Source organism: Sciurus carolinensis, chromosome 7, assembly GCF_902686445.1.
Source record: "Sciurus carolinensis chromosome 7, mSciCar1.2, whole genome shotgun sequence".
Lineage (NCBI taxonomy): Eukaryota > Metazoa > Chordata > Mammalia > Rodentia > Sciuridae > Sciurus > Sciurus carolinensis.
Genome location: NC_062219.1, coordinates 26,486,646 through 26,500,248, shown reverse-complemented (window position 1 = coordinate 26,500,248; position 13,603 = coordinate 26,486,646). Strand labels below are relative to the sequence as shown.

At 40.6% G+C, this 13,603-nt stretch overlaps 1 protein-coding gene across 8 annotated transcripts in view; it reads left to right on the top strand.

The window, feature by feature from the left end:
* Positions 1–2,799: 2,799 nt before the first annotated feature.
* The window catches only part of Ect2l (epithelial cell transforming 2 like), a 97,254-nt gene continuing 86,450 nt past the window's right edge, over positions 2,800–13,603 (top strand). For 7 of the 8 annotated variants that reach the window (XR_007109371.1, XM_047557314.1, XM_047557316.1 and 4 more), the window contains exon 1: positions 2,800–2,899. The gene's annotated coding sequence lies outside the window, so the exon portion shown is untranslated. The remainder of the gene's footprint in view (positions 2,900–13,603) is intronic. The other variant, XM_047557311.1, reaches the window with a different exon arrangement.

Below are 13,603 nucleotides of genomic sequence, written 5' to 3'. Positions count from 1 at the left end.
CTGTTTGTAAGATTGTGTAGTCTTCTCTCTACAAATATAAGGGTTCAATCCTTAAAAGTAAACTGTATTTATAAAATGTGAAGTTCTGTAACTTCCTTGTAAAGTTTGTACATTTTGCACATTTAAATACTGTGTAATGAAAAAAGTATGGGCTTTAAAGTTACTTAGAACATGATTCGGATCCCCATTCTGCCCCTTTGATTGTGCACATGTGCATTTACTCAGGTTGAGTTTAATTTTTGTTTTAGATTTAGAAAATGAGGTTAGTACCTAACTGGTAGTGGTTGCATGGTGTGTAATCAAAAACGTGTGTAAAAGGTGCTTAGCATAGTAGCTGATGTCAGTAAAGCGCAGCAAACATTAGTCCCCGCCCCCCTTTTTTTTTTTAAATTTAGAGACAGGGTCTTGCTAAGTTGCTTTAGGGCCTTGTTAAATTGCTGAGGCTAGTTTTGAACCAGTGATCCTCTTGCCTCAGCCTCCAGAGCTGCTGGGATTGCACATGTATGCCACTGCACCCAGCTCATTATTTTTAATAGCAATTTCATTGAAATACTTCATATGTCATAAAACTTACCCTTTTAAAAAAGTATGCAGTTCAGCTGGGAGCAGTGGCACATGCTCGTTATCCCAGCAGCAGGGGTCTGAGCAGAAGGATCCACATTGAGGCCAACCTTGGCAACTTAGCAAGATCTTGTCTCAAAAAATAAAAAGGGTAGGGATGTAGTTCAGTGGTAGAGTGCCCCTGACTTCAGTTCCCAATACCATGTGTGCGCTCACACACATTCCATGTATATATATATTTTAAATTCATATATTTATCCAAATGTGATAAGTACACAATTCTATGCATCTACTAAAACCACTGAATTATACACATATTCCATGAATTTTATATATTTTACATATAATTTTACATATAAAATTCAGTTGTTTTCGTAGATGCACAGAGTTGTGTGCCCATTACCATCATCTAATTCTTTTTTTTTTTTCCTTGCTATGTAGGGGGTTGAACTCTGACACATGTTAGGCAAGTGCTCTACTACTGATACATCCCCAACCCCAAGATCTAATTCTAGAACATTTCATCACCCCACATGTAATCCCATTAGCAGTCACTCGTCAACCCCTAAATGCTTCAAACCTTGGCAACCACTGTTTACTCTCTTGTCTCTGGATTTTCCTTTCTAGACATTTTATATAAAAGGAAGCGTGTAGTATATAGTCTCCTGTGACTGGCTTCTTTCACTTAGCATGCTTTCAGAGTTCAAGGTTCATCCAGATTGTTGCATTTCTCTCTATGGCCAAGTAGTATTCCTTTATGTATATATACTACATTTTGTTTATTCATAGCTCAGTTACCTTTAATCTTATAAAAGATGCTCATTTTTGTGCTTCATTGTTTCCAGGCCACAGAAATAAAATTCGTGGTTTTAGTGTTTCTTTTTCTTTTTATTTCTTTTTTTTTTTTTTTTTCTATACCTAGGGGCACTTTACCACTAAGTTATATCCCCAGACCTTTTAGTTTTTATTTTGTGACAGGATCTTGCTAAGTTGCTGAGGCTGGCCTCAGACTTGTGATTCTCCTAACTTAGCCTCCCAAGTATAGCTGGGAGTGTGCCCACTGTGCCCAACTGGTTTTAGTAATTTTTGACAATCTAAATTCAAAGAATTTTGATTCATTTTTAATTTTTTAATTTTTATTTATTTAATTTTTATTTTTATTTTTTGCAGGGTACTTGGCCAAAGCATGCTAGGCAAGTGTCTACCATGGAGGTAGGGCTGGGGATATAGCTCAGTTGGTAGAGTGCTTGCCTTGCAAGCACAGGGCCCTGGGTTCAATCCCCAGCACTGCAAAAACAACAACAACAAAAAACATACTATGGAACCATACTCTTAGATCGCTGCCCCTCCTTTTTTTTCTTTTTCTTTTCTTTTCTTTTCTTTTTTTTTTTTTTTTTTTTGTTGTTGAGAGAACTTCTAGCTACACCAGTTCCCCAGGCTGAGCTTGAACTTGTGTTCCTGTTGTATCAGCCTCCCCAGTAACTGGTATTACAGGTGTGTGGCAGCACACCCAGCTCTCTCCAATTGTCTTAAAAACCCCTTTAAAAATAGAAAGTCACACGGGAGACCTATATTACCTACATTATTCCGATAGTTCTCTAACCAGCTTTCTGCACTTAATGTATTGTCAACATCTTTTCACGGAGGTAAGTAACTATTACAAAAGAAAAAAAAAAGTTAAGATTTCACGGTTAACACTTTAAGCCATTTTGACCAGAACCATTAGAAACTAACTAGGATAATTAGTAGGGGGGTGATTTTTTTATTTTTTATTTTTTATTTATTTGTGTGTGTGTGTGTGTGTGTGTGTGTGTGTGTGTGGTGGTGTTATTTGCTTTAATTTTTTTTAACTTCTGTACAACTAAAACTGGCAATAAGTATTTAAAATTTTCTGAGGGTTTGCTGAAGATGACTATGAAAGTAAGAAACCATCTTTTCCACCACAGGGCCATAAAATCGATAGCTTATGTCAGACCAAGCAGCGCTGGTTCAGCATTCAAGTCCCTTCAGGGACGTGCAGTGACCCGCGGGATTCCACCGAAACCAGTTCCCTCCGCAGGCACCTTGGAGGCTGGAGAAGGAGCCCGGACTCCAGCCTGGCTGGACTGTCAAGCCGCTTCGGGGTCCTCCAGCCCAAGGTCGGCGACAGGAGCAGTGTTGGGTTGGGCCGGACGGGCGGGGTAGCGGGTCCTTGTTGTCGTCCCCATGGAGATGGGCCTGTCCTGGCCCCACCTGTCTCCTGGGGCTGCCTGCTGCAGAGCTGGCTCTCACTGTTCGCTGCACGGTCCCAAGAGGAGACAGCCGCCACCGCGCTGGGCCCCTGTGCCACTTCCCGGAGGTAAAGCCCTGGGCCTCTTGGCCGCATTCTTTACCTGGGGCTTCTCAGGGCGCAGAGCTGGGGACGCCTTAGCTTCCCCTGCAGCAAGGGGAAGACCCTGCGCGGGCGGTGGCGGGGCGCTGGACCCTCGCTGCACGGCTTTGCACGCGCCTGGCAGGGTCAGATTCGAGTGGGGCGCTGGCGAGCAAAGGCTTACCTCCCCCAGAGCACTTTAGAAACGCAGTAAAAAGTTCTTGAGCGCTTTGGAAAACACTGATTTTCGTAGGACTCCGAATTGGCTGACACCAGGTCCCTTCCTCCTGGGGCCGCTTCTCACCCTCTTTGCTACTCTGGAGTCCAAAAATGCGGAGAAGCGGGTGTAGGGAGAGTGAGTGGGAAATGCAGAGAATATACAGCGAATACAGTTTGTGGTTACAGCAACTCTAAGTGTTAATATGATAAAATTGGATGAAGAGGACAATGAAGCAGGGCTAGTGCTAGATGTTTAGCTTTTAAAAAATACGGACGTGCTCATTAATAAATGTTACCACAGGCATCAGAACAGAGCATCCTGACATCTGTAGTGAAGTTCAGTGCAATGAATGCAGGGCAATTTGTTGAGGTCATTTAATTGCATTCAAGTCTGTTCTGCAGGAACTCGACTTTTGTGCTCTCCAGAAACTTCAAAATATTCCCAAAATAATTTCCCAATAATTTCATTGGGAAAAAGAAGAGGTCAGGGACTTGAAAGTTCTAGAGTAACAGTAACAGAGTACTTTTCCTGAATGAGTTTAAATCATGCAGATACTTCTTGTTTGTTACGGGTTTAGTTTTATAGCTTTAAACTTACAAACCAATGAGCCCATTCAGCATTCAAGAATACCAGCACAAATATGGTATTTTCTATCACCATTAGTGCTATTGATACCCAGATTTTCTCAAAACATACCATCACATCCATTGTTCACTGTTTACTTGTGTAATTAGTAAAAACATACTGATTTGTGTTCAGAATAGGACTTGTTTTTACATGCCCTGGAGTTAGCATATTTAACTTAACTGGGGTTAACTTTCACTTCTGTTTTTTCACTGATTACATTCAGCTTTCTTGTGCTGTAGTTCTTTTCTGCAACCTTTAGAACTGGACAACCTTAGAAGGCATATTTTTAAGGAATTAAATTTTCGGTAATAAACGAATCATTGCACAATTTGGATGTGTTAATGGCAGAAGTAGACAAATGTAGGTACCTGTGTGCCAAGGGACACGGTTTTTGTTATTAATTCTCCAAGCCACAGATGGTCTACTAATAACCATGGAAACAGTTCCTGACCACAGGGTTTTTCTCCTTTCCAGAAGTGGTTAACTCTCTACATGGACCAGCTATTGCCCAGTCATCTCATCCTTTAATCTGGCTTTGGTTGTTCTGAGGGAAAAAACAAACCTTTTTTGGTGTCTACTCCCAAACACTTGCTCAACACAACACATGGTCTCTGTTCAACGCAATGTATGGTTTCTCCCCACCAACAACCGATTCTCCAGTGGCCCCCAAAGCACAGTGTTTTGTGCTCAATTCCAACACTGTCAACTTGGAGCTACCATTAGGTCCCACAGGTCCCTTAAATCCCGTAAAACATAATCAGCTTTCCATCACTATAACAAATACCTGAGATAATCAACCTGTAAAGGAAAATGGTTTGTTTTCGCCTACAGTTTTGGAGGTTCCAGTCCATGATCAATTGGCCCTATGGCTTTGGGACTTTTGCAAGGTAATATTATGGCAGGAGTACCTGGTGGAGCAAAATCGCTCACCTCATAACCGGGCAGCAAAAAAGAAAGAGGAAGAAGAAAGGGCTGTGGTCCCACAATCCTCTTGGAAGCAATGGTCCCAGTGATCTAAAGACTACCCACTAGGCCTGGCCTCATAAAGTTCCACCATCTTTAAGCACCTCCAGTAGCACTGCTCTGGGTACCGAGGTTTTGACTCACAGGCTTTGGGTCTCTTGACACATCAAGACCCAAACTATAGGACTGGGGAGATAGCTCAGTCAGTAGAGTGCTTGCCTTGCAAGCACAAGGCCCTGGGTTCGATCCCCAGCACGGCAAAAAAAAAAAAAAAAAAAAAAAAAAAGACCCAAACTATAGCAGATGCCAATCACAGATGCCAGATTGGGACCTGGGCTTCTGACTGACCTGCTATACCAAGTTCCCATGATCTCCTCCTCAGGTTTGATTAATTTGCTAGAGCAGCTCATAGACATCTGGGAAATATTTTATGTACATTTACTCTTTTATTATAAGATATTGACCAAGGACACAGATGAATAGCAAGATGGAAGACATGCATAGAGAAAGGTGTGTGGGAAAACTTGCCACCCTCCAGGCACCTCCATGTGTTCAGCCATCCAAAGTCCCCCTCTGGTTCTTTATGAAAGATTTATTATGTAGCCATGATAGATTACTACATTGGCAATTGATGATTGATGCAACCTGAACCCGCATCCCCTCTTCCTTTCCTGGGTCTCAGGGAGTAGAGTTAAAAGTTTCAGCCCTCTAATCACATGATTGGTTGTCCTGATAACCAGTCATATCTCAAGGCTGTTCAGAAGCCCACCAATAATCAATTCATTAGAACAAAAGATGTCCTATCACCTAGGAAATCCCAAGAGATTTAGGAACTCTTTGTCAGGAACTTAGTCACAAACCAATATGAGAACAAAAGATTCTCCCAGCACCCTATCTATAAGAGTTTCTTATTATTTCATAATATCCCAAATTGTCACACAACAACAGGCCCCTCTACCACCCAACTTCTTTTGCAGCATCCAGAAGGTGGAGCATCAATTGCCAAGTTCCTCATTAATATACCGGTTCTAAAGATAGTCAACCACAATATAAAAATTGTACTTACAAATAAATCCATAACTGTCATATATAATTCAAGTTATAGTAACACTTTAGGGGAAATCCAGTATGATTTAAAAACTTGATAGTCAATCACTACCTGTGAGACCTTGGATGGTTTTCTTCACATGTTTTCCTCTTCTGTGAACTCCAGGGTGGTATGAGTCAGTGAGCTAGTGTAAAGGGAAGAGGTTTATTAACACAGTGCCAGTCGGAGTAGCCTCTCCCGCAAAAATTAAGATGCTAGATACAGCATTTATTATATACCTTCCTCCCCATTGTGATTTCATTACTTAGTATGTTTATTGGATCCCATTACAAATGAGAACAGCTACAGACTGGGGTTTCCTATTTTATTCCCTTCTGGCAATAAACTTTAGGAACATTTAGAGCTCTCTCTCTCTCTCTCTCTCTCTCTCTCTCTCTCTCTCTCTCTCTCTCTCTCTCTCTTTTCCCTAACAGTGAGATAACAAAGAGGCCCCTATTTTGCATCACTCACACTGGAATTATAGTTCAAAGCTAAAAACAGCTGCTAAGTGAGACAGTGAGGTAGCACCCAGGACCATGCCCAGTAGTACGGTGCATAGGAAAAAGGTAATTCTTAAATGATCAAGGAAGAACTTTGTGGTAGAGTATTTGGACTTTTGGAGAAAAAAACATATAAAAAAATGGAAAGTAAAGGAGGATAGGGTTTTATACACTTAGGTTTTGAGTCTCTCTGGGTATTAGAAGATATTGGCAGCTGGGCATGGTGGCACATGCCTGAAATCCTCAGCTCTGAAGGCTGAGGCAGGAGAATCTCAGATTTGAAGCCAGCCTCAGCAACTTAGCAACCTAACAGGTTGTAAGACCCCGTCTCAAAAATAAGGGATGTGTGTGTACTGGGGATGTGGCTTAGTAGTTAAGCACCTTTGGGCTCAATCCTTGGTACTAAAACAACAAAAAAGAAGATATTGGCGACTATTGGTGACTGCCATGTTGTAAACATAATTCAAAATAATGTTGTGAACTGTGCTACAGAATGAATTTTCATCTCAAATGAACACCTTAAAATACTTCCCCTTTTTCTAATTTGCAGATGCTATGAAAGAATAACCTGTCAGATCTATATTTTAATTGAACTCTTAGCACATTTTGCCATATAGCTAATTGAGTATAATGATGGAAATTATTAATAGAACCACACGAGTTGGTAAATTGTCACAGTTGTCAATCCTAATAATCAGTGAAGGAATGTTTTCTTATTAGTCACGTGATTTTTAGTTATTGAATTTAGAAAATTAGTAGATGCATGTTTTAGTTCTTTTATTGCTGCTATAACAAAATAACAGGCTGGGTAAGTTATAAAGAACAGAAATTTATTTCTGTCAATTCTGGAGACTGGGAAGTTCAAGATCAAGATGTCTGCCATCTGAGTTGGACTTGTTGCTGCATCCTCTGGAGGGGAGGAATCTTCTGTTTTCACAGGGTGAAAGACAAGCAAGTTGAATGTTACGTGAAGCTTCTTTCATAAGGGCTTTAATCCCATTCACAAATGGAGAAGCCCGTGTGAACTAATGGTCATGGTTGAGAGATGAGGTACCCCCCAAAACCTGATGTGTAAGACAATACAAGAAAGGTTAAAGGTGGAATGATTGGGTTATGAGAACTTTAAGCTAATCAGCACATTCATCCACTGGTATGGATTAACTGGGTGGTAACTGTAGGCAGGTAGGGAGGTGCGTCATAGAAGCATGCTTTTGGGGTTTATAGTTTGTCCTTGGTGAATAGACCTCTCTTTGCTTCCTGATTGCTATATCCTGTACTTCTTTCATCCACATGTCCTTCTGCCATGATATTCTGCCCCACTTCAAGTCCAGAGCAATGGAGTTGGCTATCTATGGACTGAGACCTCCTCCAAAATTGTGAGCACAAAATAGGTTTTTCCTCCTCTAAAATTGTTCTTGTCAGATATTTTGGTCACAGCAATGAAAAAGTTGACAAAAACAGAAATTGGTGCCAGGAGTGGGTCATTGCTGTGACTAACCTGACCATAAGGTTCAGAGCCTTTGGAACTGGTTTATGGGGGAGGAATTTGGAACTGATTAGAGACACAAGCTGGAAAAAGCTATAGAACATTGTAAGCAGAGCTTAATGGGTGATTCTATTGTAAACTTGAAAGACCATAATACTGATAGGACTGTGGACAGTAAAGACTGGGCTCTTGAGGTTTCGGAGACTTAGGACTGCATTGGAAATTGAACCAGTGGCCATTCATGTTATATTGTAGCCCATGTCCTGAGACTTTCTGTGAGGCAAATTTAAAGATCATGGACTAAGTGATCTGGCAGAGGAAATTTCAAGTCAGCACAGTATTCAGGGGGTAGCATGGATATTGCTGGTGGCTTTTAGCCACATTTACTGTGATAATAAGGAGCAAAAAAGTAAAGCAGAAAGATTTTAAAAACTTTCAGTGTGGCCAGAAAAGTGCAAGCAAAATTGGGGCTAAGGACAGTGTGGTTATTAAAGGAATTACAGTACTAAAGAAATGCTAAACACTTTACCCAGAGACAATAGGAAAGATGGCTTAGGACATCTCATGAGTTGGCAAGTCCACACACAACTCAGGCTCAAGGGTGTAAAAGTAAAATTTCTTTGATAAGAGACCATAGGAGTACATGGGGGTGGCTAAGTTTTTCACCATGTTCAGCCCCCCAGGCTCCTAGAGGCTGCAGGAGCCATGTTCCCTGAAGGTTTGACTACTATTCAAGATGGTGGTAGACCTGTAGACAGCCACCTGGTGCTGGTTCTGCAGAAATGCAGGATGCTGGAGTTAGGGGGTCATGGAGGCTTGCACTAAGATTTTGAAGGAAGACCTGGGAGAGCAGGAGAAGTCTAGCAGGGTTCGAGTCCTTGTGGGTTGCCCCTGAGAGGGTGATGGGTGAAAAAATGAAAACAGAGCTGAAGCTGCAGCGAAGACTCCCAAGATTAAGAGATGTCAATATGTGGTATGTCTGCCAAGAAGAGCTGCAAGAACTGAGCAGAAACAAGCCAAAAGAGAGGCCATATGGGCTGCAACCAGCAAGGCGATAGGAGCAGAGCTGCACAGCCCTTTGAAGAGAGCATCACAATGCCATGTGCTCCAGATACTGGACATGAAGCTGCAGGACTTGTTTGCCCAGCTGGATCTTGGTCTTGCTTTGGTTCCATACCTTATTTCTGTGCCCCTGTTTCTCCCTTGTGGAATGGAAATGTTTACACTATGCCATTTTATATTGGATATATGTAACTTGCTTTTGATTTTTACAGGGGTTCGCATTGAGTTCACCTTGAGTTTCAGGACACTTTGAACTTGGACTTTGGATAATGCTGGAACTGTTAAGACTTCAGAGACTCTTGAGAATGGACTCAATGTATTTTGCTTTGTGAGATGGACCTGAGTTTGGGGGGACCAGGGGCAGAATGTTATGATTTAGATGTGAGGTGTCCCCCAAAAACTCATGTATAAAACAATGCAAGAAAAATTAGAAGTGAAATGATTGAGAGTTATGAGAACTTTAACGTAATCAGTGCACTAATCCACTGATAAGGGTTAGCAGGGATAACTGCAGGCAGTGAGGAGTGACTGGAGGAGGTGGATCACCAGAGGCATGTATTTGGGGTTTGTATTTTCTCCCTGGTGAGTGGAGCTCTCTGCTTCCTGATTGTCATGTCCTCACCTGTTTTCCTCCACTATGGTGTTCTGCCTCACCTTGGACCAGAGCTGTGGAGTTGGCTGTCTGAGGACTGAGGCCACTGAAACTGTGAGCATCAAATAAACTTTTCCTTCTCTAAAATTGTTCTTGTCAGGTCTTTTGGTCATAATGCCAAAAAAGCTGACTGAAACAACTCTCCTCTTAAAAGTCTCACCTCTTCTTATTACCTTGGCCATTAAGTTTCAACACCTGAATTTTAAAGGGAACTCATTCAAACCATAAACATTTATTCATTTACTCTTTCAGCAAATATCGTGAAACACCTACTCTGTTGCAGATACTACGTGGCAGACAGTTTCCAAAATAGCTCCCAGTGACCTTGAACCTCCTTGTATTAATGCCCTTGTGGATTTCCTCCCCTTAAATATGGGGTGGACTTGCTTCTAATTCAGAGATTTATTTTTGTGATAAGGTTCCAGATAATAAATATTTTTGGCTTCGTGGATCATATATGGTCTTTCTTCCCATTACTCTTTCTGTGGTTGTAGTAAAAAAGCAACCATAGACAATGTGTAAGTAAATGGGACTGGCTGTGTTCCAATAATACTTTATTGACAAATTAGGCCACATATGGTTTGTTAACCATGTTTGCTGCCTCCTGTTCTGACTAATTAAAAAGTGACTATGCATTGCTTTCTGAAATTATGTTACCCAAAGACTCTAGCTCCCATCTTGCCTGCCCTTTCTTGCTCTCTTGCTTGATCATTTGGACAGATGTAAGTTCTCATTTTGTGAGCTAAGCTATGGAGATGCCAATATGGTAGGGGAGGTTCTGGCCAACAGCCAGCAAGGAACTGAGGCCTTTGTTCCAGCAGATTGGGAAGAACTGGATCCTGCCAACAACCACTTAAATGTGTTTGGAAGGGAATCCTTCCCCAATCCATATTTGGAATGACTACAGCCCCTGCTGACTTTTGGACTGTTAGAGGCTGAACTGGAAGGAGCCACTAAGCCGTGCCTATACTCCTGACTCACAGGAACTGTGAGATAATCAATGTTTATTATTTAAGCCTGTGATTTGGGGGACAATTTGTTACATAGCATTAGATAAACACTGTGATAATCACATTAAATAATCAATACACACTAGGATGGGTTCCATATAACATAAAAGAGGGAAAATGCTACATATTACTTTCTCTTCTCGTAGATTCTCTGTTAACATTAGTATGCTAATGCTTCCAAAACATCCTGCAAAAAAGAAACATGCTTAATTTTATTCAATCATTTCCCAAAACAGATTCTGTTTTCTGGGGAAATACCTATTAATATTTATGGAACTACTCTTTGGAGGAACATAGAATAGGAAAAAAATCATTCACTAAGGAAGTAGTGATTGCCAACATACCCCTTCCCTTTGAATTGAATAGGTAGTCACCAAAATTGATATTTTATTTATTTATTTTTGTGATACTAGGGATTGAACCCAGGGGCACTCCACTACTGAGCAACATCCTCAGTCATTTTTAATTTTTATTTTGAAACAGGGTCCCACTTAAGTTGCTGAGAGTTTCACTAAGTTTTCCAGGCAGGCCTTGAACTTGCAATCCTCCTGTCTCAGCCTCCTAAGTCACCAGGATTACAGATGTGTGCCATCATGCCCAACTCTAAAATTGACATTTTAGATAATGAAAATAATCCCATGGAAATTTACACACACACACACACACACACACACATACACACAATAAACTGTGCTCATATATTTAAGCCCACCAGTGAACACAGCAACTCTTCTTTCTATCATATTCAGCTCTTTATGTAACTCACTAATCCCTTAATACAGAGGATAATAATGATTTCAAGAATTTGCTAAATAAAAATCCCTTTTGAAGGCTCTTGAGGGGATTTCACATAACAACTGGGTATTTTATGAAACTCAGAAATTGTTTTGATTTCATGTTGATTCAGAAGAAGGTGTTTAATTTCCCACCTCACCATGAGGTTTTTATCTGAACAACACATTGTTATAATGTAGTTAGCCAAGATACAACACTGTCTTGTTTTACACATGAGGATACTGAGGTATTATAAAGTTTCAGTTTTGGGGATGTCAGATCAAGGATTCAAATCTGACACTCACTATGTCATGCAGTCTTCCAATAGCATTTCCAAAATTGTTCCTAGTATGATGCACACCTTTGAAATATCTTCACTTTTAAATATGCTTCTCTCTCATTGAAGTGAAATATGAGTTGAGGTGCTGCAAACGTTTGTCTTGTGCTGGAATTCTCCTGACTCCAATAAATTTCTTCAGCTGCGCCAGGCACATTGTACTCTCCGTCTCCTTGGAACTGATCGCCATGGAGGGTTGCTAGAAACATTCACATTGCTTGAATTTGAGCTAGGCTCACTGACAAGTGGCAGGCCAGCTTGAGCCTCACCATCTCCAGCATGGGCGTAGCACACAATCTCCCACTTAGACTGAGCCAAAATCTTCCTCTCTGACATCATCCTTTGTTCTTATTTTTGTTTTCCAGGGATTCACAAACCATGTGTAATTGATTATGTATATATGAAGAGCCTTTAGAGAGTTGACGTGGGTCAGTGTGGTCTGAGAAACTGTCGAAGTTCTTTTTTCTTCTTTAGAGAGACAATCTGTTTCCTCTAAATGGAAAACTCTGCCTCTTGATTTGTCAACCAATAAGTGTCACCCAGACTGTTTTGGCACTTCTATTTCACTGCTATTGGGGTCTACCCCCAAACCAGTGCCACATCATCTTATTGGTATGACTTCACAGTAAGTTTTGGTGTCAGCAAACACATCTCCCTCCCTTGTTCTTTCATATTGTCTTGACTATTTGGGGCCCTTTTAAAATTTTTTTATTTGCTCTTTTTAGATATACATGACAGTGTATTTTGACATATCATACATATCCGGAGTATAGCTTTTTCTAATTAGGATTCCATTCTTATAGCTGTACATGCTATGGAGTTTCACTGGTCATGTATTCATATAGGAACATAGGAAAGTTATGTCTGCTGTCTTTCCTATTCCCATTCCCCATTCCTTCCCTTCACTCCCGTTTGTCTAATCCAATGAACTTCTATCCCTCCCCTTATTGTGTGTTAGCACTCACATATCAGAGAATATTCAGCCTTTGTTTGAGACTGGCTTATTTCACTTAGAATGATAGCCTCCAGATCCATCCATTTACCAGCAAAAGTCATAAATTATTTTTTATGGCTGAGTAATATTCCATGGTGTATATATGCCATATTTTCTTTATCCATTCATCTGTTGAAGGTCACCTGGGTTGATTCCATAGCTTAGCTATTGTGTATTTTGGGCCCTTTAAACTTCCAAAAATATTTTAGAATCTACTTTTTGAAGACACATATGCACACACGTGTGTATGTGCACACACATACACATACCACAATAATATATTTTGGGACTGTTTTTAACAAGATTGCATTGAGTTTGTGGATCAATTTGAAAGAATTAATTTCTTCACCCTAGTGAATCCTCTAATCCAGGAATAAGCCATATCTCTCCATTTACTTAGGTCTCCAAAACTGTTGTTCAAAACTGGGTGCAGTGGCACACATCTATAATCCCAGATACTTGGGAGGCTGAGGCAGGAGGATCACAAGCTGGAGGCAGCCTCTGCAATTTAGTGAGAACCTGTCTTATAATAAAAATATAAAAGAATGAGGTTGTAGCTTAGTGATAAAGTGCCCTTGGGTTCAATCCCCAGTCTCCACTCCAACCAAAAAAAAAAAAAAGAAAGTGCTGGGGACGTAGTTTATGGCAGAACATACCTGAATTCAATCCCCAGTACCCAAAAAAAAAAAAAAAGATTTTCAATAAAGTTTAATAATATTCTTCATAAGATTTATACTCATATTTTTCCACAGTGATGTTATCATAAACGGAATCATTACACACTTCTTGATCAAAATAGAGAATCTGGAAAAATATGCCAATCGTGAGTGTAAAGCTCAACAAATTATTAAGTGAACTAATCTGGGTTCCCATCTGTAGATCAGTGGCAGTACCCAGAATCTCCTCTCCTGCCCCCTCCCAAACTTGACTCTCTTTCCACCCAAACCTCATCTCTATCTTGACTTTAAACATTGTAATAC